Source organism: Miscanthus floridulus, chromosome 19 (genome assembly GCF_019320115.1).
Source record: "Miscanthus floridulus cultivar M001 chromosome 19, ASM1932011v1, whole genome shotgun sequence".
Classification (NCBI taxonomy): domain Eukaryota; kingdom Viridiplantae; phylum Streptophyta; class Magnoliopsida; order Poales; family Poaceae; genus Miscanthus; species Miscanthus floridulus.
In genome coordinates this window covers 115637606-115664873 of record NC_089598.1, presented here as the reverse complement: position 1 = coordinate 115664873, position 27268 = coordinate 115637606, and the positions used below count along the sequence as shown (strand labels likewise).

Sequence of the window (27268 nt, the reverse complement as noted above, 5' to 3'; positions counted from 1 at the left end):
AAAGAGAAGCACTGTCCCATGATCTAGGTGTGCCCCTTCAACCGCAACCTCTATGTTCCACACATAAGAGAAAGAAGAAGCACAAAGGGAGAAAAAGAGAAAGAGGAATTATGACTTTCTATTTCGCTCGCCATGCTCGTTACTCTTCAGAAACTGGTTAAGCATCATCTAGCTATGCCACGTTTAGTGTTGATTGAAATCATGATAGGTCTGTAGTAGCTAAGATTGCCATGAGCTGGAGAAGAGAAGAAGAGAAAGGAAGAAAGAAGAGAATTGCTAGGGGTTTGTTGTTGTACCTTTTGTGGTTGCCCAAGATGAATACACATACATGAATACACATATGAATCCAAGTAGCCTGCATGGTACATGCATCGTCCGAGTCCATGTAGTCTGTAGTAGTCGCGCTCGTCGATAGGTTTGTTGGAGTAGGAGTCCCATTCCTGTGGCGTGTCTGATGACGTATGGAAAGCTATAATTAGCTTGCATAGCGGTGTAGATCATCACGTGATGACATAATGCTATTTTTAAATCTTCGGCGTTGATGCATGCTGTGGCTGAAGCTTGATACACCGATGTCGTCGGGAGGTGATGCATGCCCCGCATGTCGAGCTCGTAGGGCTGCTGAAGGACCCCGCCGCAGGAAGTCAGGTTGCCACGAGCGGCGTTGATCTTGAGATCCCATCTGGCCCACCATGGATCAAGCGCACACCCCTACCTGGCGCACCAACTGTCGATAAAAGATGCTCGGCAGTCCACCGAGGGGTATCCCGTGATGGTAGATTTGTCGGTGGAGGTGCGCGTAATCAGGAACCGGATGGTGAGACAAGGCGCAGAGACAGCGATTTAGATAGGTTCGGGCCGTCCGATCGACGTAATAACCTACGTCCTGTGTCTTTGGTGTATTATATTGGATATGAGATATATCGAGATGTCGACTAGGGGACCCCTGCCTCTCCTTATATACTCTAGAGGGGTAGGGTTATAAGGAAAGTATCATATTTGGTACTATACAATATCTTGCAATGCACGTCGAGCAGCGCCGTGCACGCCTTGATCTTGTGTGCCGAGCCACCTCTGATGGTGCGGCCCATGTCTTGTCTTGTGGATACCGGGGGCCATACCCCCACACTACCAAATCAAGCTATAACACTACACCACTCCTTAACCCAATCTCTCACCATAAATTGCTAAACATAGCAGTGTCTAATAGTCGGTAGACTTAAAAATTTCTAAGTTTTAGATCTGAATTTGATTTCCATTTGTGATTTCTAAGATAGTAGAAATATTAGCTAGTAATATCATTTTTGACCGCAAATATTTCACTGTCATCTACAAAGTTTGTACTTCAAACTTTATTTAAGTATCGCATACATGTTCTATAATATTTTTGCTTAATAAAAATTGGTTTTAAACCCTAAGTGATATAACATGACTATAGAATCAACTTTCGTTTCGCATTTCTATTGATCGTTTCGAGTTACATAAATTGATCTACACACTCTATTACATGCATTAACACATAAACATGATGCTCATGACATGTTTTAGTAAATGATTTATGGTATAACACCGAGGGTGTTATAGATAAGTACTAGTACAATAACACAGGTCAAAATGAGCAATGCGGTTGCAGCCCTTTGCCCCTTTTCTTGTAAAGAAGTCATATATTGCATTATAACATTTGCATTTATAGTACAATTATTAAGTAACTGATATTTTGATTACCTTGGTGGTTAAACTTGTTGCTTAATCAAACTTTGATTTAAAATAGCTTTGTTAAAGCAATTTGTTTGATGAGGTTTTTCATAAACTTCATATGCTGTGTTCCCCTTCTCATGTACATGAGCTTTGAGGATGCATCTTTGGGATGGGAGTAGCGGTACATGTGCACATCTCGTTGAGATATATACATATGTTTGGGACACATGTTTCGTACCAATAATGATGTTCTTTATTGGAGCTTTTCTTTCGGCCCTTATATCATAAGAGTTTATTGTTGTTGTTTGAGTTTTGTTATCATTTTGCAATAAGTAAATACTCTTTCTCTATCGTTTAACCTATATGATTGTTGATTCTTCTATGTTTATTGTTATTATGTTCTTGTTGAAGTGTAGTGTGGAAAAATTATGTCTTTACAAGTGAATATCTAAAGTACATTTTCAACCTTCAAGTTGCGCATCGGTCTAATTTTTAATCCTAAACTACAAAACCAAATGGATACCCATAAACTATTGAAACCAAACAAATTTAGTCATTTGGCTCGTTTCATAAATGGTTTTACATTTTCTATCTAAACTAATAAAAATTGCTTTGATCCCTAAACAATCATATTTTATTTTGAATTAGAAAAATATGAAACTAACTAGTTTTCATGAACCGGCTTCAAGCTATGCGGCACAATAAAGTACCCCCGGCAGTTGAGAAAAAGGAGGGGATATGTGGGGACTAAGAAGAAACGAGCCCTCTACGAGGCAGCTCTACGCTGTGTGCCACTATTCAGGGTCATGGGCAAAGCCGTCGACAAATTTCGAAACTTTGCTTGTGTCACCAGGTCATCGGACTAGACACCCAGTCATATAGGGCGTGTTTGTTAGCCAGGGGCAGGCTCCACTGCTCCAGAGATGCAACATCGCTTGTTTGTTTGCCTGGACTTTGTAGGAGCTTGTGCAGCACAGAATCCAAAGCATCCTTGGGCTAGGCTGTGAGGAAACGAAAGTAAACTTTCCTTTCTCCCGGGCGCTGCTCGCTCGGCCACCGATGCTGGCGTAGGTGAATGGTGGGTGTGGCTGACATGTGAGTCCTCCAACGTAGCGCAGGGCAAACAAACAACATCTGTACTAACTAGGCCCATCTAGCCTGTCTGAGAATACCTAGGCTCTACTCGTTCGTCTAGACTAGCTCCTACTAGGCAAACAACATATACGACCTCAACAAGGCTAATCAGCAGAAATTAACAACGCGCCTGCAGCCTCGTCGTGACCTCCTTGTTCTTGCACCTTGTTATTATACATCACACTGCACGAAGAGTGATGCCAATAAATAGAGCGCCGCAGTGAAGGACGGAGGGACAACAATGGCGGCACCTCCTATGCTCTCGTTCTTGTTGCTTCTGCTCGCTGCAGCCTTCTCACATGCACCATCCGCAGCGGCACTGCCGGCACACTCCAACCCCAATCAATTCCCGCCAATCAGTCCATCTCACGTGCAGCAGGCTCGTCGGCAGCAGCGTCTGCGTCAAGCAACAAGCAGCCCGGACGCTACTAAGCTCGTCCCCGCTGCCACCGATGGCACCGACACCACGGCGGGGCCGTTCACGGTGCACTACTTCCCGCAGGAGCTGGACCACTTCTCCTTCACGGCCAACGCGTCGACGGTATTCTATCAGAAGTACCTCGTCAACGACACTTTCTGGAGGAGGCCCAGCGGCGGCAAAGGCGGCACCGGCAGCACCGGGCCGCTGTTCGTGTACACTGGCGGCGAGATTGGCATTGAGTCGATCGCCATCAACGCCGGCTTCATGTTCGATATCGCGCCCAAGTTCGGCGCCCTCCTGGTCTTCATCGAGGTACAAATACTTGTGCACGCTGTCGAAGACAACCATCTTAAAACAGATCATACATATTTGCTATTTGGCATAATAACGAAATAAAAAAAATGACGAGTTTCACGACGAGACAACAAGGACGCCATATTACTGTACTTGCTAGGTGAGACAGTGCCCAACTCACCTGACAAGGCACCTGCCGGATTGCTGACTGTTGTTGTCTTCCTCGTCTCCATGCATGGAGATATGAGAAATCGATTGGCCAGGCTGCCAGTCCTGATGCAGCTTTCCGTTACGATAATGCAATTAAAACAAAAAGTTTTAAATCTCCGGTTATAACTGCGGTTGTAGTCCGCTCATAGCTATTTGAGATAGGTCAACCTACTTATATCCATGTACAACACATTTAGCTCTGCTATTAGCTGTTTGAGAGGCTCGGATAAATGTTTTCGTCTGAGATTTAAAACATTGAATTAAACGAGATGGAATTGGTTTTATCTAATACGGATACATTTTGAAGACAAAGAAGCTATCATTTATCCCAATTCTATTACGACTGTGATTTGTTTATGTTTGCATATTTATGTTACCGTTTCTGCTACCATGACCAGCATCGGTTGTACGGGGAGTCATTGACGTTTGGGAACAACTCAGCAGAGGCACTGGGCTACTTGACGTCAACGCAGGCGCTCGCCGACTTCGCCATTCTCATCACCAGTCTTAAACAGAACCTCTCAGCCGAGACTGCACCTGTAGTCGTCTTCGGTGGCTCCTATGGTGGTAGTAAGTCATTTCTAAACCACGCAAATGGTTAACGTGTTTGTCATCTTATTCTCAAAAGATCATTGATCCACACTAAGCTATGTCCTTAGTTACAACACACTACCATGGAGTCCTTAGAAATTTCTCCAAGAATGAAACACTACTGGAGGCAGGGGCTTTGCCGAGTGTTTTTACACTCGGCAAAGAGCCATTTGCACTCGGCAAAGCCTTTGCCGAGTGTAGCACCCGGCAAAGTCCGCTCGGCAAAGGGTCTTTGCCGAGTGCTTTTTATCCGGGCATTCGGCAAAATAAAAAAAAAATTTGCCGAGTGCTTAGGGCGGCACTCGGCAAAATATTTTCGGCCGTTGCGGCGCCGGCCGTTAACGGTTATTTTGCCGAGTGCCCGACCCAGGACTTGGCAAAAAAAATGTATTTTTTAAAAAAATTACTTTGTCGTATTTTTTAAAAAAATTATTTTGCCGAGTGCCCCTACCTAGGCACTCGGCAAATTTTTTTTTATTTTTTTAATAATTCTTTGCCGAGTGCCCCTGTTTAGGCACTCAGCAAAGAATTTCTGAATTTTTTTATTAAAAAAAATACTTTGCCGAGTGCCGCGGCAAGGCACTCGGCAAAGAATTTTTTTTTTTTGAAAAATCTTTGCCGAGTGCCTTGCCCATGGCACTCGGCAAGGACCCCGAGAATTACAAATTTTTTTACACTCCATTGTAACAGTCTATATATATATATATATATATATATATATACATCAATCACCACATCTATATTACCGACATGCATTATATATCACAAGCACACGCACATTTAATAAATTCATCGAAAATCCATCACAAATGCACCAAAGTTCAACATCACAAGTTTATTATTACAAGTTCAACATCACAAAGTTCAACATCCCTACTGCGGCGACGGAGACTGCAGGTGTGGTCCCCCGGACTGCGGTGAAGGACCGAACTGCGGCGAAGGGTTGACGCGATCAGCCGCCGGTGACACGGTAGCAGGATTATTTGAACCCGCCGACGGAGGCTGCACAAAAGAGAAGAGATTGCATGTGTTAGACTCAAAATTGAAAATTTTGGCAGCACCTCCCCTGCACGGAGAGGTTTCCAACCTGCAAGAAACAACGGCACGAAGGCCGACAATCACAATGGCACGAAGGCCGACAATCCCAACGGCACGAAGGCCGAAAATCACAACGGCACGAAGACCGAAAATCCCAACGGCACAAACGCATTGAACTTTCATACTCACAGGAGTGAAGTGTCGAACCAGAGCTGGTGCTGGCAACTGCACTTGGACACCCGATGCTTGCCCGATGGTTTGCATAATCTGATACATGTCCGTCATCTGCTTCTTCGTGGCCTCCAGCTCTGCGGTCAGGTGCGCTTGCGTCTCTCTTGTCTCTGCCAGCTCGGCCTGCAGTGTTTCAATCACATGTTTCACTATTGCAAATCTGATCAATGTGTGTAACGTTCAATGTACGACGAGTGAAACCGGAATTACCTAAAGTTCGTCGACCCGCGACAGTGTTGGAGTAGGCCGTGCACGTATGGGAAGGCTTTTGGCTGTGCTCCGTGCCCTCACATCGGAGAGAGAGGGTGCAGAGCTCGAGGAGTCGGCGTCGTCTGCAATCCACAACCGCACATGCTTCCTGCCTTGCCCTAGCCTCATGATCACCTTTGTCTCAAGGGGCTCAGTGCTCAGATTGTGATCTGAGCCACGGAGCGCCCTAACCGCATCCGCATAGTCTCTGATCTTAGCGTGGACGCTCGGGTCAGAGTAAGCCTGGGCAGTGGCATTCGGGTTGAAGACGACATCGGATTTCACCGGGCCCATGTGGGACACAGCCCATGCCCCAAACTCCGACACCGACACGTCCAGGTGTGCCACCTCCTACGAGAAAGACAGCAAGATGATTAAAAATCAGGCAAAATTAAGCGTTAGAATAGATAAATGACATCTCGTACAAGTGCCCGCTTGAATGCGGGGAGGTTGCGGCTGCCTTGGTGGTGAGTTGGACCGGTCCTCAGTGCCTGCTTTCGCTTGCCTTGCTTGTGCTTTGCGATGTATGCCGGGTCAAGGTACCTATCCACGATCCTCGACCATGTCAATCTATGCGACATGCACCACGAGGCCGGCACCTACACATCATCAAGTGTTTGACATATAAAAAGATCAATTCTAGACCTACTAAATCTCAAAATGAATCAATATTATTCACCTACCTGAAGGTACTGCTCCTTGGTTAGCGCCACCTTTCTTGTGCCGGTTTTGTTGAGGGGCTCTTTCTTGATGGACCTATAGTAGTCGACGTGGGTCTAGAGTCGCGCCTCGTGAATCATGTCACCGACGTACTTCTTACAGGCTCTGTGTGCCGTCTGATCCGCCAGGGTCTCTCGACCTTCTTTGGCCTTGAAGTACCTCTGCATACAAACATGATGTATCCGTTCATTATTTCAATAAAAGACTTAACCAATGGAGGAGATGTATTGAGCTATGTTGTGAGACACTTACCCAAAAGTCCGCCAAAACCCGCTCCTGCTTGTTGTCCTGCTCGTCATCCGAGCCGAGCTTGTACCTGTCCCATGACCAGGCCGGCTCCCACCTCTCCTCTTTCAAGTCCACAAGGCTGAGGAAGTGTTTCCTGCACAGACATCCTAGGACGGTAGCGGGGGTGCGTGGGGGGTCAAGAGCACCTGGCAGAACTAGCCAGCCCCTGCATAAGTGATTAAGAAAAAATATCAGTTTCTCTTTTGATTTTCAACGTATCATATGAAGTACTAGTGATAACATCTATAGTTACTTACCTTCTTCCCACAGGATGAACCAGTGGGCGTCGGTCAGGAAGCGGAACCAGAGGAAGGCTTATGGGACCTCGCAGGTAGGGAGTCGACTGAGCAGAACTATCCTCCGTCTGCTGAGTCCCCTCGTCCCCCGATGGAGTGTCTGTGGTCATGCCCGTGGCCGCCACGTGGTCCTCCAGGGTAGGAGATGGGTCCTCCGGCTAGTCGAGAGCCAAGGGAGGAGGCGGGTCCCTCCTGGGGCGACCCCGGTCCCTGCCCCTCCCCATGCTAGGGCGACCTGGGCCTGCTCTCGCCGCTGGGGGCGAAGACGTCCCCTCGCCTCCATCAGGAGGGCGTAGCCTCTAGTACACCAAGAGCACCTACCTCGGTGAATAGTTGCCCACCATCTTTGTTCTGTAACCTGCAATGTACAAAGAATGAACAAAAAAGCGTTAGTACATACATGTCAAATAGTTCAAAATGAATAAACATAACAAAATTTAATAAAAAACATAGTATTACATGGTTTAGGAATAATCTTCATGATTGGGGTCATAGGTCTCATCATCACTATCAAAATTGTCCAAATGGGCTACACTATCTGAAGGTTCTGTGTTTTCTTCATTGTCTTTGCCTAAATGGAATCGCTCAAGCATTTGAATGTCCTTCGGATTTAGCACTACATCTCTAGGGTCCTCATCATCAACCGTTTCATTATCTACTTCCATGGCGGTCGTCACACCGAGTAAGACTATCTCAAAGCTCCCTTGTAGCCCATCTGCTTGATAGAACTCTCCATCATATGTGTTTGTGTCGAAGGTGTAATCTTCATCGTTTGGAACAGGTAGTTTACCATGCGAAGATACCTAGTGCACAATAGACCAACCCTTAAGATGGTCTTTGTCTTGGCACGCGTATGGCGTATGATATACCTGCATGGCCTGTTGAGCCACAATATAGACATCTTTTCCTTTATAGAAGGAATCATGCCTAATCTCGACTAGCCCAAGATGAGGGGTCTATCTCGTTCATCCAGGATCAAACTAGTGGCACTTGAATATGACAGGAGTAAGAGGTACTCGGCCCTCATATTCAAGTTCATAGATCTCCTCAATTATTCCATAGTATTCAACGCCATTAGTGCCCGGCGTAAAAACTTGGCTGTTGGTGGTTTTCTGACCGGGCCGAGTCTGCTCGTGTCTTGATGTGTGGAAGCAATATCCATTCATGTCATAACCGGTATATGACTTTACCCTTAACTTGAAGCCATTTGCAACCTATCTCAACTCGTTACTCATGGACGCATTGGTTTGTGCCTGCAAACTCAAGCATGATACATCGTTATACTATTGGAATGTACGAGCTACTAAGGAATATTGATGAACATATGACCTTTTGTTTGAACCAAGAAATGAAATTAGGCCTCCCAGCTCCCGCACCCTCTGAAAGAAGGGTATCATGTTCGTGCGGGGTAGGATCCCATGATTGATGCCACTCTTGACGAACAAATTCCCTGTACCAAAGAGAATCAATGGGGTTCGATACAGAATTGTGACGTCGTATTGAAACAAGTTCGTTGAGAACTTACTTAATGAATGGTGCAACCTTGACAAGGTTGGTGAACACATATAGCGTGATTTTGCGCCACTCTTCTGGATCCAATCTCTTGGGGGTCGATCCACTTGCGCTGCCTAGTTGGCATTTGAAAAGGCTGAGGGTTGATTCAACTTCGCCAGCATTGAAACGAGGGGGTGGATTATGCTTGCTAGGAAGGTTTGGCTTGTAGTAGGGTGTCGTGAAGTTTGCAACCTCCTCTTGAATGCTTGCCTCTACAATGGAAGCCTCAATTCTGGTTTTATTTGTACATTTCTTGCGAAGAGTCTTTAGACATCGCTCGATTAGATAGCACCAACAGTCCTGCACGCCCCCCCAACCATGCCTCGGTCGGGAGGTGCACAATCAGATGCTGCATCGACAAGAAGAAGCCGGGTAAAAAGATCTTCTCAAGCTCACAGACCAACTCAGGTGCCATAGTTTCCAATTTTGTAATGACGGTCGAAGATAGCTCCTTGGCACAAAGCTGGCGAAAGAAGTAGCTCAACTTTGCCAGCACTAGCCAAACATGCTCAGGGACATAGCCTTGAACCATCGACAGAAGTATCCGCTCAATCCATATGTGGTAGTCATGACTCTTCATCCCGTTGACTCGCAGAGTCTCTAAGTTCACTCCCCTGCTCAGATTCGCTTCATACCCATCAGGGTACATTAAATTCTTGATCCATCAAAGTACTTCCCTCCTTTGATCGATTTTCAAGACATAGGGGGCCCTAGGCCTTGTCCACTGCTTTCCTATTGCAGGAGGCTGCATCTCTAGGTTTGGCCTATCGCACAACTTCGCCAGGTCCACTCTAGCCTTAGGGTTGTCCTTAGACTTGTCAGTGTCCATGAGTGTTGCCCAAAGTGCCTCGGCGATATTCTTTTCAGTGTGCATGACATCAATGTTATAGGGCAGTAGGAGGTCATCGAAATAGGAGAGCCTCGTCAAGCCGGACTTATGAGTCCACATATATTGCTCACCATATCCCACGAAACCACCATCTTCATTGGGCACGAGAGCATCTATCTGAGCACGAACCTCCACCCTAGTCCTTAAGCATGGTCTAGGGTTCATCACTTTGACACCTTTCATAAAGCTCTTGATGTCTTCTCTGAATGGATGGTCAAGAGGGAGGAATTGACGATGTTTGTCGAACGACGAATACTTGCCACCCTTCTTCAATCATATGAACCTCATAGCTTCCTTGCATATTGGGCATGGGAACTTCCCCTAAACGCACTAGGTGCACATTAACCCGTACGCCAGGAAGTCGTGCAGGGAGTAGTGGTACCAAACGTGCATTTTGAAGCTAGTCTTCGTAGCTCGGTCGTATGTCCACACCCCTTTGACCCAAGCATCGATCAACTCATCTATCACAGGCTCCATGAAGACACCCATATTACTCCCCAGGTGTCCAGGGATTATCAATGAGAGGAACATGGTATGCCGTTGAAAGGAGACGACGGGGGGGGGAGATTCAGAGGGATGACGAACATGGGCCAACATGTGTATGGTGCAGCCATCATGCCATATGGATTGAACCCATCTGTTGCCAGCACGACACGTACATTACGAGCCTCCTCTGCTTTGAGAGGATGCCGTGAATTGAAGTACTTCCATGCATCAGCATTGGATGGATGTACCATCTTCTCAGGATTGTACCGTGTGCCATTTTTGTGCCATGTCATCTGTTTCGCGGATTCCTCGGTCATGAATAGCCGTTGGAGCCTCAGCAGGAACAGAAGGTGTCATAGGACTCTCATGGGGATCTTAAGCTACCTCTTCTGGCCATCGCCTGAGTCTACCTCCATGTACCTAGAGGATTTACACTTCAGGCAGTACTTTGCATCCACGTGTTCTTTCCTAAATAGGACGTACCCCTTCGGACACACATGTATCTTGTCATATGGCATCTTAAGTGCAAGAAGGAGCTTCTCTGACTCGTACAAGTTCTTCGGCATAATGTGTGTCCTCGGTAGCATATCGCTCCACACGGCCACCATCTTGTCGAAGCCTTCTCGACTTAGGTTTATCTCGGCCTTCAACCTCATTACGCGACCAATGGCATCCAGCTGAGAAACATTAGTATGATCGTGAAGGGGTCTCTGTGCCAAGTCCAACATTAGGTAGAAGGCATCTACGGCAGCCTCCATCTCCTCCTTGTCACGTCCTTCAGTGAACTGAGCTTGGTGCGTGTCATCCAGCATGTCTGCTACCCCGGCATCATCATTGAAAGCCTCGAGCCATGGTCTCACCACCTCCTCCCTGATATGATCGGCTTCACCATGGTGGATCCACCAGTGGTAGCCCAGAGTAAATCCAAACTTCACAATATGTTTACCCATGGTTAACCTATCTTTCCTTCTTCTGTTGTCACAACCGCTGCATGGACAAACCACTAGAGAATGGCCTCCAGCACTCTCGCCAAATGCATGCTATAAGAATTCTTCGACCTTGACTATAAACAGCAAGTCGTAATCATGCTTGTCTCTCTGGAGCGTGTACATCCACTCATGGTCCTCCATCCTTTAATAGACGTATCAGCACATATGAGTCACCATCAATTGCATCTACGCGGTGTCCCTACTCTCTAATAGGTGAGGATAGGTCCTAATCCCACCTGCAGATCCATAGATGAGGTTAGTTTCCATGCTATGCTCCTATCCGAGATGGAATTTCGGCAGCACCTCCCCGTTGTTCTCCTGATACATGTCCTGCAAGGGAGAGTGTGTATCCAGAGAACAACAGGGGGTGATGACAAAACACCATCTCAAACCAGAGCGAACCATGGAAACTAACCCATCTATGCATCCGTGGGCTGTCCAAAAAACGTGGACAATCCAAAACAGAAACGCTCGTAGATATGCAAAGACCTGCATAACTCCGACCGTATCTCTTTTGGACGGGAGACGCCTAACTGGGATCAGTGACCTAAGACCATGATATGGATATAGGGGTTATACCTAGGGTGCCAGTGAGGTCAGGCTAGCGGGGCTATGGCGAGTCGGTGCAGTGGCGCCGCGACGCGGTGCAGGCAGACCCGCAACGCTGATGAAGACAATCGGGGTCACCGAGGTCCCTCCGCCGGGGCCTCCTCCTGCATAAAAAGGCAATCCATTAGTGACAATTGAAAATTTCGGCAGAACCTCCCCTGCTCGGGGAGGTTTCAAAAGCCTGCAAAAAAGATCAGCACGAAGGCCAACATCCACAAACAACGGCTCGATGGCCGAAAACCACATACAACAACTATTACTACTAACAAGGGCTCGATGGCCGACATCTATTGCACGATTTGAATAGAAAGGGAAGGGCAAACCTAGTGTGCTCGTCGACGGTGGGCGGAGTCAGGAGCGGGGCGCTGAGGGCATGGCACTACCGCTAATGAGGCGTGGATGTTGTGTGCTCGTCGACGTTGTGGGCGGAGTCGGGAGCGGAGTCGGATGCCAAAAATTGAGATGGTTTCGAGCAAGTTGTGACGTCGGATGCCAAAAACCCAGACATCTCCACATGTGATCACTGTGATCACATGTGGAGATGTCTGGGTTTTTGGCATCCGACGTCACAACTTGCTCAAAACCTTTTCAATTTTTTACCACAGCCTCCACATGCGATAACACGACGCCTCGACAAGTTTCGTGATTTTTGGACTTCGTTTGCATTTTATATAATTTAAAATCACATTTCCGGCAAGTACCTCAACATGTTACATCAACGAGATGCTCAAGATTTCATGTGAGTTCCTGGATACGGCCTAAACATACCCTAAATATCATGAGTATCAATTTTTGGATGACCAAAGTCCATTATTCCATGTACCTACAGTTCAAATTTGAAATATCCCAAAAAATTCGACGAAACGAAATAAACTAATGAAATATATCAAAAAAGTCAAAATTGTCCCAAATTTTAAAATAGAGTTTGAAATACTGTCACAAGGCCCTAGAAAAAAATTTGGGCCCAAAATAAAAAAAAAATTATTTTGCCGAGTGCCATGGGGGGCACTCGGCAAAGTGGGCTTTGCCGAGTGCTGGCCCAGGAGGCACTCGGCCAAATATGATTTTCAAAAATAAAAAAAATTGCTAAGTGCCTGGCGCTGGCACTCGGCAAAATAAGTTTTAAAAAAATAAAAAAAATTTGCCGAGTGCCCAAGGCTTACACTCGGCAAAATATGTTTTTAAAAAAAAATTGCCGAGTGCCTGGGTCTGGCTCTCGGCAAAATAAGTTTTAAAAAATAAAAAAATTTGCCGAGTGCCTATCTCTGGCACTCGGCAAAATATTTTTTAAAAAATAAAAAAAAATTGCCGAGTGTCTGGGGCTGGCACTCGGCAAAATAAGTTTTTAAAAATAAAAAAAATTTTGCCGAGTGTCGGCCGTTAGGCACTCGGCAAAATCTGACGGCAGGTGGCCGCCGTCACGGGCCGGCCACCTTTTGCCGAGTGGGATCGCGGCACTCGGCAAAGCCCAGTTTTGCCGAGAGCCAGGCTTTACTGAGTGCCTGGCACTCGGCAAAGCCACCTTTGCCGAGTGCTTTATTTTGCCGAGTGCCCCGATAAAAAGCACTCGGCAAAGTCTCAGGCACTCGGCAAAGTCCAGTTTTCTAGTAGTGAAACCTATAGCTACTAAATCACACTAAGACAAATCAAGTATATCAAAAGATTCACACAATATGTATCAAGCACACCTAGAAGCAATGAATGTAATCCTTATGAATGACACAGGTGGACAAGAAAGAACCATATTGTTCATGTGGTATTGAGTAGTTGCCACTACCCCTAATCCATGTTATTGGAGGATACACTAATAAGGGTTGAGCTCCCTTGAGTTGAGGATCCACTATAAGTATACATTCTCCACTCTAGAACCAAGCTCAAAGGTAGGAGTCTTCCAACAATTAACTCCATATACACAGTCACCTATTCCATCTGGCTATCTAAGAGATGGCAAACTCCAAGAGTAACAAGTTTTGATCTTCACTTGATAAGCCTCCAAGTGAAGAGCATAAGGATGCACACGAAGATCACTCCGATCCTAAGCACTCTCCTTAACTAGAAGTGCCCTCAACCTCACCACATTGCCTCTCCATATATGAGTAAACCCTCCTAGATGTTGGAAAAGACTACAAAGAAAGTTATCACTGAACGATCCATCGTGCCTCACTGAGGAGCACCAGATTACCCGGTGACCCTATTCTTCCTGCTTTTCCAATAGCTACTATTGAAAATTCTTGAATATTGTTCGCACCAGATGATATGTTGTTGCCACTAAGGTACCTAGTGGATCACATGGTGCACATTAGTAACTATGTCAACTTGAATTATCCATTGCACAATGATATAATGTTGGATAATCTGTCGACCACACTAAGATGTCACTAAATCATAATGTGCACTCCAACAAGCATGTCCACATTGAAATTATAATTGCAACTAGATCATCCACCGGTCGACACATCGGTAAGTAACACAGGCTAACACTTAGTATGGCACAATGTCACCTGCTTCGGTGCACTTTAAAATTCAATTCTTGATATTTTTAAAGTCCAATTTCGTACAATTCAACTTCTTTGAGATGTTTGACTTACAATCTATATGTTTCGGACATTCTTGATCAACTTTGCGCAAAGTACCTCCCATGTGTGCTTCAAAAATGCTCTTAACTCCAACTTTGATCAAGCTACTAATCTTGACCCCATTAGTAGTTTGGCCAAATATAAACAAAAACTCTAACAGTATATCTATGTGCTCCTAACACCAAGTCAACACTTAGACACTACCTTGTTCTTAGCCTTCACAAATATTCTTGTGCCATACACTGAGTCCATCACCAAGGGCCAAGAAAACAAAACTTCCAATACCTTGTTCTTAGCCTTTCACGAATATTCTTGTGCCATACACTTAATCCATCACCGAGGGCCAAGAAAACCAAAATTCCAATGTGATTAACTCTTTGTCATTAACCCTACAAACATATTAGCCACATAAACTTGCGTTCATTAATCACCATAGCCCAAACTAGGGGCTTTAATGTGTTTATACAGTCAATCTTGACCAAGCAACTAGGATGAATGTGATATTAACATAGCTCATGGGCTATGGGCCAAGGACAAGGTTTGTGTATAGTCTAGTGGACCAAGTGCATGGTGGCTCGATAGGGTGGCGATGGATAATAGGCAATGGCATGAGCAGTGGGGCCTATGTGTCACGTTGATGCAGAGAGAAATCAGGGCAACATGATGAGAGGTGATGGCTTCGAAAGGCATTCAAGCGGGTGGCATAGATGTAGTCACGTAGAGACATTTGATGCCCCTACCCCACCACATCCTCACTAGAATGCTTGTCGTTGGCATCGTTTGTACTCGACTATGGCCAACCCGTCACCATTTGGTCTAGCTCGATGAGGCAAACCTAGTGATGGGGCCCTTGATGATAGTCAATGTAACACCTTGCATCCAAAATTGGCTTTATGACCTAGCTCCTCATGCAGAATAGGCTGACATACGCTTAGCACCTCTCTTACACTTTCGTCCTTGCTTCGTGTAAAAGGGTTAACCTAGAGATTCTATGTTTAGAGTGACAAGGATTATAAGTTGGCCCTCATTCTCTTAAACTTCCAAGGTGGTACTAAGCCCCACCTCATTAGTAGATTATAATAGCTGGCCCATGCACGTGTTGTTGTAGTTGGTGGGTTTATTACCACCTTGGAAGTTTAGGAGGGTGATGGTCATCTTATAGTCCTTATTGTTCCAAATGTAGCACCTCCAGATCGATTAACCCTTTTACACGAAGTGAAGACGAAAGTGTAAGAGATGCTACACATATGTAGGGCCATTTTGCATGAGGAGCTAGGTCATAAGTTGATTTTAGACGCATAGTGTTACAAATTAATGACTAGAGTGATGACGTGCTCAACTAAGCTAGGAAGGGTGGTGGCACCACATGTGAGGTCATGGGAGAAGAGGGTTTTGGCCTATGTTAAGGGGCTTGGGGGTGTCTACATGCTGTAGTGAATGCTACTGAAGAGGGAAGGGGTTCTATAGTGTGTTGGTGCTACGCTGGTAGTTATTAGTGGCGTTAGAGTCCAATGGGAGATGGCAAGTGGGATTGGGCCAAAGTAGAAGGGCAAGAGCCAGGAGGAAAGATGTGAGGTGAATAAGGAGGATAAAGGGTCAAGGAGATTGGCCGAGAGCTATTTAGGCTAAAGTGCGGAATAGAGAAGGATATCCATAGTAAGTGATGGTGTTTAGTTCCATTGGAGGGGGTTGAGGAGAGCATAGGAGATGGTTACTACTCATGCTTTGTGCAAAGAGAGGGATGCATGCATCTAGGGCCCCTATCTATAGCTGGCAACAGTCGAGCTCACTGAGTGGAGATATTTTCTCCTAGGACCGACATTTTATTCCATGGTGGCATGGGTGGTGGCAAGCCTTAGCCAGAACTGACATTTTATTGCATGGTGGTATGGGTGGTGGCAAGCCTTAGCCAAAGTGTGGAGCCATTGGGAAGGCTCAGTGAAGACCTGAGCTTACATGGAGCTCTTGTCACAATAGATGGGACAAGGTGAGTAGGAGACTTAATAGCTGCGTGGTCAGTGCTATTGTGCAGAGGTAAAAAATCATGATGGGGAATATAAAGTTGATTGCTAGATCCATGCATTAGTAGCTATACCAAACATGGATGCCACACGGCGGCTATATATGCAGATGGGGGCAATGAAGGGATAATAGGGTGGTCTAAAGAGTGGGCATGGTTGTGATGTAGTTTAGGCCAGCATGGGTTGTGGGCCGTAATAAGGGTGGAAAGTGGTGGGCGATGCATATGGATCGGACCGAGAAGGGGAGGAGACAGCCAATGGGGAGGATGAAGACATGAAGTAGAAGGAGAGATGATGGTTTTATGCTAGACCAGAAAGAATGGGAGGGTAGGTTTTTTAGCCCATAATGGCTTATGAATAAAGGGCAAGTCTGTATTTTTGGATTTGGAATTTACGTAGGGATTCATACCACCAATGCTTCACTCAAACAATCAAGGCACTCAAGCATGCACACCATTTTGCGTCAATGTTTTTTAAAATATTTTCAAAATTCAAATTTATTCCTGTTGGAAGAGTTGAGCCTTATTTGCATTAAATTAAATTGGTTTGTTGTAAATTCAAAATTTTCCAATTTCGATGATTTTCAGAACATGTAAAAGGATAGAGTGAGGATGTGAGCTAATTAAACTCATCCATTTTTAATTGATGTCGTGCTTGATGGAATGCTTGTTGTTTGTAGTGCTAGCTTCTTGGTTTAGGCTCAAGTACCCCCATGTCACCATTGGGGCCTTGGCATCCTCTGCACCAATCCTACAGTTTGACTACATAACACCTTGGAGTAGCTTCTACAATGTTGCCTCGCAAGACTATAAGGTACTCTCTTGGTTCCAAAATTTATCTTAATCGTATAAAATTTACTATTGCATAAACAATTTTAGGAGATAGCAAATTTATTTATAGAGGCGGACATATTAATCAATCTACCGCCTCTAGAAATCATCTAGTGGCCAAAAGGGAAAACACAACTCTATAAATCTATTTTCAAAGGAGACACTCTTAAGTGGCCTAGCTCTAATAAATACACTCAAGACCCATTTGTTTCGAGTGGCCCAAGGAAAATTCTAAATAACACCCTCTCCATCCAACTCCAGTCGGATCCCCTTCTCTCCTCTCTCTGTATACCCACCACCCCTATACGAATCCTCCACCATACCTCGGGAGCCACTGCCCCAAACTAGACCCACCACCCACCCTGTCGCCTTCTAGATCTAGCCCTCCAAACCGACCACTGTCGTCCTCATCTGTGGGTTCAGTCCCCACTTGGATTAGCGACAATGGTGGCGTAGCCATTTATTAGATCTAGTTGGGGCTGGAGTTGACCTAGCACTCAAGGATGGTGAATGGTGTCATGGCTTCTGGATGATGGCACTCGTGTTAATGATTTTGTTGCGCTAATGTGGAGGGGGGCAGTAGGTCAGGAAGAAGGATCTAGCGCTCAGCTTCAAGTTCAACCCCTTCTAGTCAGATATCAAGCAGTGGCAATGTGGCATCCACAACAAGCTCACCGCTCTTCTTTGATGCCTACAACATTCCTGCCCCTGGATTCAGCGAGCTAGTATCAAACAAAAATCGTTTCAACTATAAAGTTTTAGATCTAGTCGAGCACTACAATTTTGTGACATTATTTGAAAATCTTATATCAAAATTTAAAAACAAATATTTTTAGGACTAAAAGATTTTAAATAAAAAAACTTGTCAACTATATAGTTGTGGATCGTGTTGAGCACTATAACTTTAGTATACATCGTGTCAACATCTGATATTGTTTGGGAATTCTAAATTCATAACTTCAAAATCTAAGAAATAAAACTGAACATCTAGGACTCTAAATGACTTCAAATAAAAAAAATTCACTATAAATTGTTAGATCATGATAACTACAATTTTGATATATACCATGTAAACATTTGAGGTTGTTTGAAAATTTTAATTTTTAAATTTCAAAAGCTAAGAACTTAAAATGGATTAAGCTTCAAGTTTAAAACTTGTCAACTGCAAATTGCATGTCGCATCAAGGTATATAGTTTCGGTATGAAGTTCGTCTCCAACCAACTTCATACGAAAAAATTATGAATTCCTTTTAACAAATATTTATAGAGGCATCTTAAGAGTGCTATTATTGATAATTGATTTCTAAAGGCTAGGCAATCCATCTCTGAGAATAATCATTTACAGGGACAGTCCGTCTCTATAAATGATTAACATAGGCTGGTGTTTGCCTGGGCCCACCTGGCCATTTATAGAGCACCTAAAATGTTCGCCTCTTTCAATCAGGGCTCTGTTTTCTAAAGCCTTTTTTTCGTAGTGCAACACATTCTGTCGGTGTTTTGTAAACCGACTAGTGAATTTATACGTGTGTCGCGCTGCTCTAGGAAGACGATGGTAGCACTCAAAGACACAAGGAATTATACTGGTTTGGGCCAGAGCCCTACGTCCAGTCTCAGAAATGGTTCGAGTTCGTGTTCCTCGGTTCAAGTGCTCTGAAGTCTTACAATGAGGGTGTGTAAGCTAAGGGAATGAGGTAGGAGTGAGGTGAATGAATGCTTGAATGAAGTCTCGAGAGTTCGTCCACCAAAAGGGATGCCTGGCCGCCCTTGTATAGAGTTCGGGGGCTAGGTTACATATAGAGAGGGGGGTTCTCCCGACCGAGTGGTCGTGAGCCCGAGGGAAGGAGAAAGTAAACTTGGCATGCAAGCAAGCATGTCTTCTCCTGGCGTCATCGCACGTTCAAGTATGGTCATCATCATGGTCACTGTGGTCTTGCTCCCACGTCGTGGCGTGGCGTGACGTGATGCTACAATGTTGGTCGTGATGGCACTGTTGGCACGGTGGTGGTTCACCAATTGTCCTGTGCGACGTGGTCTTGCCGTGGTTTTCGTCATCGTCTCTTGTTCCACTGGTGGTGTCGTTGCGATAGTGCGGGAGCAGGTAGCCGCTCCCGGGTCGTCGGTCGCCTTTGCTAGTCATGATGTCGTGGGCCTCGACCCTAGATTGCAAGGTCGAGGTCCCCGGTGGCCTAGCCGGTCTTGAAAGTCAAGGCTGAGGTTGTGCGCCCCATCCCGTAGCGGGTGGGGCCGTACATCCGTCTTGTCGCGCTGGATTTGGACGGTGGGATGCCGTACCGGTCATTACCATCTGTTGGTGTTGTCTTGTCCATGCAGGGGCGCGCAGGGACGACGTCTGCCCCCGAGATGGTTGTCCTTTCAGTCCTGGTAGAGTGAGTGGAGCGTGCCTGTCCCTGTAAGGGCAGACATACTTGACCGCGTCCCGATCTCTCCTTGTCCCTCCCCGGGGGTTGAGACGAAGGAGAGGTCGAGAGCGGTTGTGTAGCGTGTGGTGGAAGGAGATGGAGAGGTTATGGTGCACCGCTTGTCTTGGTATATGGCCTAGGTCCCGTGTGGCTTAAATGGGCCACAGTTGTTGGGCTCCTGCTGGCTTGAACCACTCGAGCGAGTAACTAATCGGTGCCCTGAGACACACGGGGTATCTTGACCCCGACACATTCCGTGAATAACGCACAAAAACGTACCACATGCTCGGATATTTATCTGAGTAATAATGCTAGGTCAGTCTTTATCTCAGGCTAAATAATGCCATCTTCTCTAATTCTCTTAGATATCAACTGATTGTGATTTTCAATTAATTTTGCAGTCTGAGAGCTTGAACTGCTTCAGTGTGATCAAGGCAACATGGGATTGCTGCATCAGAGGGGCTCCAATGACGAGGGGCTCCTTGAGCTCAGTAAACTGTTCAGAGCCTGCAAGTAAGTTCATTTGAAACTCAAAATAGTCTTGATTATTGTGAGGGGTTGAGAGCTCTATTGCTAGTCTTAGTCTTGTCTGCAAGTAAAACTTGAGTACTGGATTCCATTGTCAGGTAAAAATATATGAGATGACTTGCAAGCATTTGTGTCTTTTGTACTCTTGTCATATGTAAACAACTATAAGATTTCTATCAGCCACCCAATTGGGTAAATAATACAAGTACAAACTAGCGCTAAATCCTAGCTGGTTGGTCGATAACTAACCACTACCCAATATACTATATCTCAGGGAGATTATCCAAATGGTGGTGAGCAGTTTTAATATGTGACTACTAATTAGACTCATTTTGTATACAATATATTAATCGTCACAAAATGCGCTAGCAAAAACAGCACATCTTAGAAAATTCTTAAACACAATACATAAGCATATGACCGTTAATTTGGCAACATCGATAGTAATAGCAACTGGACCTATTGTATTTTCTAGAATAACGCACATCTTGACTTAATATAAAAAAACTGGTAGAGCAACTCGTGCTCCTTCACGAGCCAGTAATTTCGAGAGACACAAGTATTTGAAATTTGTGAATAAATTTGAGAGCTATAGCTAATCAAAATTACATATTTTCCTCTCTCTTTTGTTCGTATTGTAACACAATACTTGTATAGATAATATGAAATCTCTTTCTGGTTGTGATAGATGTTAATTGCCAATTACTCTACATATATGTTTTTAAATCCACATTCATAACCTGAGAAAATTGATATGTCCATCACTTCCTGCATATATGGGATGATAGACCCGTATATAAGTCTGCTACAACTTGACTTTGTTGCATTGTTTTTTTTACTCAATTTTCAGGACTGTGAAGTACGCTGGTTCAATTCAAGCGTGGCTTCAGAGAGCATTCATCCAAACTGCCATGCTGGACTATCCAACACCGGCCAAATTCCTGGAGAATTTGCCTGCCTACCCCGTCAAGGAGGTTCTCCATTTTAACCACATTTTGCAACCACTTCTCCCATTTCAACAAAATTGCCAAACTGAACCCTCCATCTTCATGAACAAAAGCTGTACTTCTGTTGTACTTAACATGTTATTATTTCTTACGAAAACCTATCCAGATGTGCAAGATCATTGACGGGTTCCCCGCAAATGCGGACATCTTAGAAAAGGTGTTCGCAGCGGCGAGCTTGTACTATAACTACACAGGAGACCAAACTTGCAACCATATAGAGGACGAAGACAGCCCCCGTTCTCTTGACCTCAGTTACTGGCTGTGGCAGGTATATATAAACAATAAACTGAAAGACAAGCTAAGTACTAGTAAAATGTTAGTGACAACACTGAGAACCAGAGATTGTGACATACTCCTGTGTAGGCTTGCACAGAGATGATCATGCCGATGTCATCCTCAAACGAGAGCATGTTCCCACCATCCACCTTCAGTTACGAGGACAGGTCCAGCACGTGTTTCCAGTTGTTCGGGGTTCGGCCCAGGCCGCATTGGATCACCACTGAATATGGTGGATATGTAAGTGTTGTTTCTAGAGTTTCAGCGCGTGTACATATAAGCCCTCATTGGAAACAATTGCTGCTGGTATATGCAAATTGCTCATCTGGTGCTGCCTTGCTTAACATCCTGCAGAAAATTGATAAGGTGCTCAAGAGGTTTGGCAGCAACATCATCTTCTCCAACGGAATGCGAGACCCATGGAGTCGAGGCGGGTAGGTCTATCTGGACCGTTTCATCATTTTGTCTGATCATTCGTCAATAAAGCTTCAGTCTTCAGATAACAACTGTGCTAGGGTACACCGTAATGGTTACTGTTCTGTTGCAATCAGGGTGCTCAAAAACATCTCGTCCAGCATCGTTGCCCTTGTCACGGAGAAAGGTGAGCAAGAAAATTGCTGGATGAAAAAATGTAGTAAGATCACAGTGGCATTTTTGAAAGTTCACTTATGTGTAGTTACTTGTCCCGGTGGTCAGGTGCTCACCATTTGGACCTTAGATCTGCAACCAAAGATGATCCAGACTGGGTTATAGAACAAAGGAGACAAGAAGTTGAGATCATACAGGGATGGATAGATCAGTATCATCAAGACATGGCGCAAGTATCCTAAAGGTGCTATTGCTGTGTTACAGTCAAGACAAGTTAACATCTGTTCTATGAAAAAAAAAAATTCCTTATAACGCACAGGACGATCACAGGGACAGTGGCAAGTAGATGACAAAAGGTGAAAAGCCAATTCAGTTATTCACTTCTCATCAGAATCTGTAAAACTTAACACTCTTGGATGAATCATGAATGAAAGGTTATGAGAGTAATAGTAAGGCCTCTTTTAGTATAGCAGTTTTTTTTTTTTTTTGCTTCAGCTACACCGGTGGAGCTAGAGCTTTTTTTGGAAAAAAAAAACACTTGATAAAACAACTTTTTATAGTACATCTTGGATAGAGAGTTGAGAGAAGCAGATATTTTTAGAGCATCTTCGGCAGTCCCCTTTCCTAACCCCCAATGAAAAAAAAACTATTATTTTTGGAGATTCTGTAGCTCCAACAGTTCCCCAAACCTAACCCCAATGAGAAAAAGATTTTCTGAGTCCCTCAAATCATAGTCTCCCACCTTTGAATAAAAAAAATCATAGTCTCTCACCCCACAAATAAAGGGGAGACCTCTCCTCCTCCAATCCACTAGTTTTCTCATTGGGGATTGAATTTTCTCGTTCTGCTGGAGAGAAGACTTTCAAAATCTCAAAACACGTTTTGTATATTCCCCAATAACTAGTTTTTAGGTTGGAGTTTTCTCCTAGTGCTGGAGATGCTCTTAGTTCCACCTAACGTCCAGCCCTGTGAGATTGGATCTTAAGGAGCTCCACTTGAAGAGCTATTCCATTTTCACCAATTTGGTAAAAGCAACTCTGAAACTGTTGGAAAAGATGTGCCAAATAGAACCTAAGAAAAACCGAATGACAAACAGGTCAATGAAAAACTAAAATAATGGTGTTAAGGAAATGCCATTTTTTATGGCATATAGGGATTGCTATTGTTTTAATGCATATAAGAATTCACTCTTTAGTCTCTTGCAACGTTTGGGAGAGAGAGGGAGAGGAAGGCTTCATATGCTGGACCAGTTGTGTGTGAGCGTCGACCTCTGCAATCGGAGCGCCCTTTCCCCTTCCACATGAGACGAAACTTGACGTGTTACATTATCGCTAGTTGATGCTAGAACCAACGAAGTTGCCTTGCTATATAGGGCCTGTTTACAACTTCTCAGTTGCTCCTGCACCGTAACTATAGTAACGCTAGGAACCATCTTTCTCTCTCCTCGTGAAAAAATTAAGAGTCTAACGAAGAATCCATATTTTGTGACTCTTCAGGTACTATAACATGGAGCGAGAGCTCGAGAGAACCCTATCAAACAAGTCACAGGGCATGTTTTGATCCAAGGGACTAAAGATTAGCCCTCTTCTTTTAGCCCTTTGGAATTCAGACAGGAGGGCTAGGGGGGCGCCTAATCTTTAGCCCTCCATTAGCCAATTAGTCTCTTCAAGGTGAGTTAAAGTGGGCTAAAAGGTGCTGTGGTATCCAAACACCCCAAGAGGTTAATCTTTAGTCCTCCAGTTTAGGGGCTAAACTTTAGTCCGAGCCCAAGGAACCCAAACAGGCCCGTAGTCTCTCACACTATCGCTGCAGAGTAGGGATGTGGGTCATAGTACGATTGTTGGATACCAAGTCATTTCATGAGAACGTTTCTTGTGAGCTGCGTGTGTAGTGTGTTTCATTCACATGAATCTAGCGAAAATATATCTTGTGATTCGATAATGATCCAACACAGGCGTCCATCCGTGACTCCTGTCCAGACGCGGCTCCACAGGAGTGGGCCCTATCTCACAAACAAATCCCCACTCCCACACATGCTTAACCGCTCAGCCGCCTCGAAGTAGCGTGGCCGCTCATCCGTTTGCCCCTTCCCTCACCACGCACTCGTAGGGCTGCCGCGTCATGCCCTTCCCCAATCGTCGGCTGCGCCACGCGCCCTCGCTCCTTGCACCGCTCACCTGCGTCCCAATCACTTATGCCGCTCGCTCCCTCGCCGTTGGGCGCGTCGTTGACCGCGCCATGGCCGCTAGGGCGCAGTGTCGTGGTGCCTTAGGTCTTCCCCGGCCGAGCCAAGGGCACCCACTCGTATGGCCAGTGCTGGTGGGGCTCGCGCGCCGCCGGCCCCGGCCTTCTCCTCCCCTATATTGCAAATGTATGTTTCAAGTGTTTCAAATGTATGTTGCAATTGTTACATATGCGTGTTGCAAAAGTAGATCGGGATGTTGCACATATTGCATATATTTTGCAAGTGTTTTTTAGTGGTATGTTACAAGCATTTAAAAAAAATATTTCATCTGTTTCAGACGTATGTTGCAGCAAGTGTTTTATCTGGATCTTGCATATGTTTCACACACATGTTGCAAGTGTTTTATCTAGATATTGCATATATTTCACACACATGTTGCAAGTATTTTTATCTGGATGTTGTATATGTTTCACACACATATTGCAAGTGTTTTATCTAGATGTTGTATATGTTTCACATATATGTTGCAACAGTATGTCCGACGTATGTTGCATCCAAGTGTTTTATGTTGCAAGTGTTTTATGAGGGCACAATGAGTGATGGGCGCATGGCTCGGGCGGCTGGGCGCCAGGAGATGGGGCGTGGCAGAGCTGGGGACCGATGGACGGTGGCGCAGCGAGCTAGGGGCTGGCTCCCGGGTCCTGCCCACGCGGAGAGAGAGGAGGCTAGGGTGTGCTTGCGAGGCAGGGGTGGGTTACACGGCCGTCCATCCGGACACGAGCGGCGGGCGCAGTGTTGAGGGTGAGGTACACTTACGAGTTGAAGTGAGGCAGAGAGAGACGGACTAGGTCGATATCCGTCCGGACGTTTGGTGTCCGTAGTCCGGTACCTGGAGCTTCGAGTATTTCGGACGGTGGATGCAGCTGTTGGTGCGTCAACTGTCAGTGGCCAGAACTGCGCCGCAACGTGGTGGCTGGCAGGTGGCAGGCAGCACTGACTGGCCGGTTGCGGCTCCGCTGCAGCGGCGGCGCATCTCCTGCCTGGTGTCTGCAGACACAAATCCGCGACATGGCGAGTAGGGGACGGAGCTGTTGCCTGCTGTGGCCAGTGTATCCGACAACTACAGCTGCGGTGTACGGTACAACTTTTTACTTTTCTACCGAGTGCTCGGCATGTTGGTGTCTCTCTGTCTTCACGTGAAGGCGGTGAAGCGGGGTTGCTTTTGATCTTCTTGTTTATTTCTCGCAAGAATGTACGGTGGACCCTGTCAGAAATATATTTGTGGATTTGGATTTTGGAGTATCTTTGAGCTGAGCAGTTCATGTGATGTCCTAAATTATGTCCCCCTTTTGCTGTTCTAGGTCAAAGGTTGGGATCATTGACACTGACACCATCGCCCTTGGCTCCACGGATCCCATGCCGGACTTGAATAAATAAATAAAATAGCTTCAGTTAGCGTATATTCAATGGCTAGCTCTAAACTAGCATTAAGATACCTCCAATAACCGGTTCCAACGTCACGCAGAGAAGCAAGAGCAAGAAGTCACATGTCCATCCAGGTTCAGTCTCTTGACACGAGTGCTCGTATTTTTATGGATTTATTTTAGGATTTAACGGCGCTATTCTTTCAGTGGTAGGCGAGACGTCTATGGTGACTTCGTCAATCTTAAGATTTGCCGGTTCGACTTTAGTTCTTTGAAAGTGCTCATAGGACTAGGGTGTGTGTGCATGCGTTCATAGGGGTGAGTGTACGCTCGTGTATATAAGCGTCTGCATCTGTAACTAGGTCTAAAAAAAATCCTTTGAACTAATAGGAATAGAAGAGCTAAGCTCTTAGTGCATCCCAAATGTATGGAAACATAGCTCCTCTCTCTATTAGGGCGTCACTAGCGAGGCTAGCGACTTCGCTAGCTGACCTAGCACCAAAAAAGAATAAAAAAGCAAAAACCTGACGCAAAGACGAATGGGCCTAGGAGAGCATAGACTAAATTCTTTAGAAACCGTGCTAGACTAGGGACTCATATTTTCCAGACTCCTCTCTTCTCAATGTCAGACGAGAAATGGCAGCTGCTCTTAACGTAGCTGATCTGTTGGGAACACCCTTGCATGATTCTCACATGTAGGTATACATCATGATGAGATTGTATTCAAGAGTGGTACATGACTTACTATTAGAGGTGTCCTATCCAACCTACTAGATCCATGCTCTGCCTTCGTAGTTTTTTGTGTTAAAAGAAAAAGGATGTGACTAAGGCCGGTTGCATTTCACTACCCCAGAATAAGCTATCACTGTCGACCCTATCACTATCGGAATTTTAAAACCGACACTGATAAATGCATCACTACCGGTTCGTAAGAAAAAAAAAAGCTATCACTGTCGGATTTTCAAACAAACCGACAGTGATATATATTATCACTGCCGGTTGGTAATAAAAACCGGCAGTGATGTGTATCACTGTCGGTTGCATCTCACAGACCGGCAGTGATCCATAGCTTCAGACCCGAAATTTTAATTCATCCTAGTTAACTATGCGGCCGCCGAATCCATGCGCTCTCTCCTCTCTCTCATATCTCTCCCTGCTCTCTCTCCTCTCTCTCATGTTTCTCCGCCGAATCTCTCCCTGCTCTCTCTCCTCTCTCTCATGTTTCTCCAAATCCACCTCGCTGTGGCCGCCGATGAGCGGTCGGGAAGCCGGCGCGGCGAAGGCATCAGGCTGCCGCGGGCGCGAGGCCACCGTGGGCGCCGACGAGCGGTCAGGATCCCGGCGCGGCTTCTTCCTCCTCCCCAGATCTCCCCACGCCTCCACACTTTCCTCCCCAGATCTCCATGCGCTCTGGTAGCTCCATGGCTGGAGGCCTAGAGCGCATGCGCTGGAGTCGAAGGTCCCATCCGAGGTGAGTCGCCCTGGCCTATCCTCGTCCTCGCTTTTTTTTTCTTTTTCTCCATCCGTAGATTGCGCCTTCCTGATGACCTGCCTCTCCGCGCGGCTCACCTCACGTGGTTTCTAGGAGCTGAAGGGGGCACAAAGGGGCGCTACATCTGTGGTGTGGAGAGGAGCTGCAGTGGACCTGCACCGGACCTACGGAGGAGTTGTGCCAGACCTTCCTCTATGTTGTGTGAATCAATTTGTAGATGAGTT

General features: G+C 45.6%; 1 pseudogene; it reads left to right on the top strand.

Annotated features, from left to right (window-relative positions):
• The first annotated feature begins 3073 nt into the window (after nucleotides 1-3073).
• On the top strand, nucleotides 3074-22185 carry LOC136529320 (uncharacterized; annotated as a pseudogene).
• Nucleotides 22186-27268: the final 5083 nt, after the last annotated feature.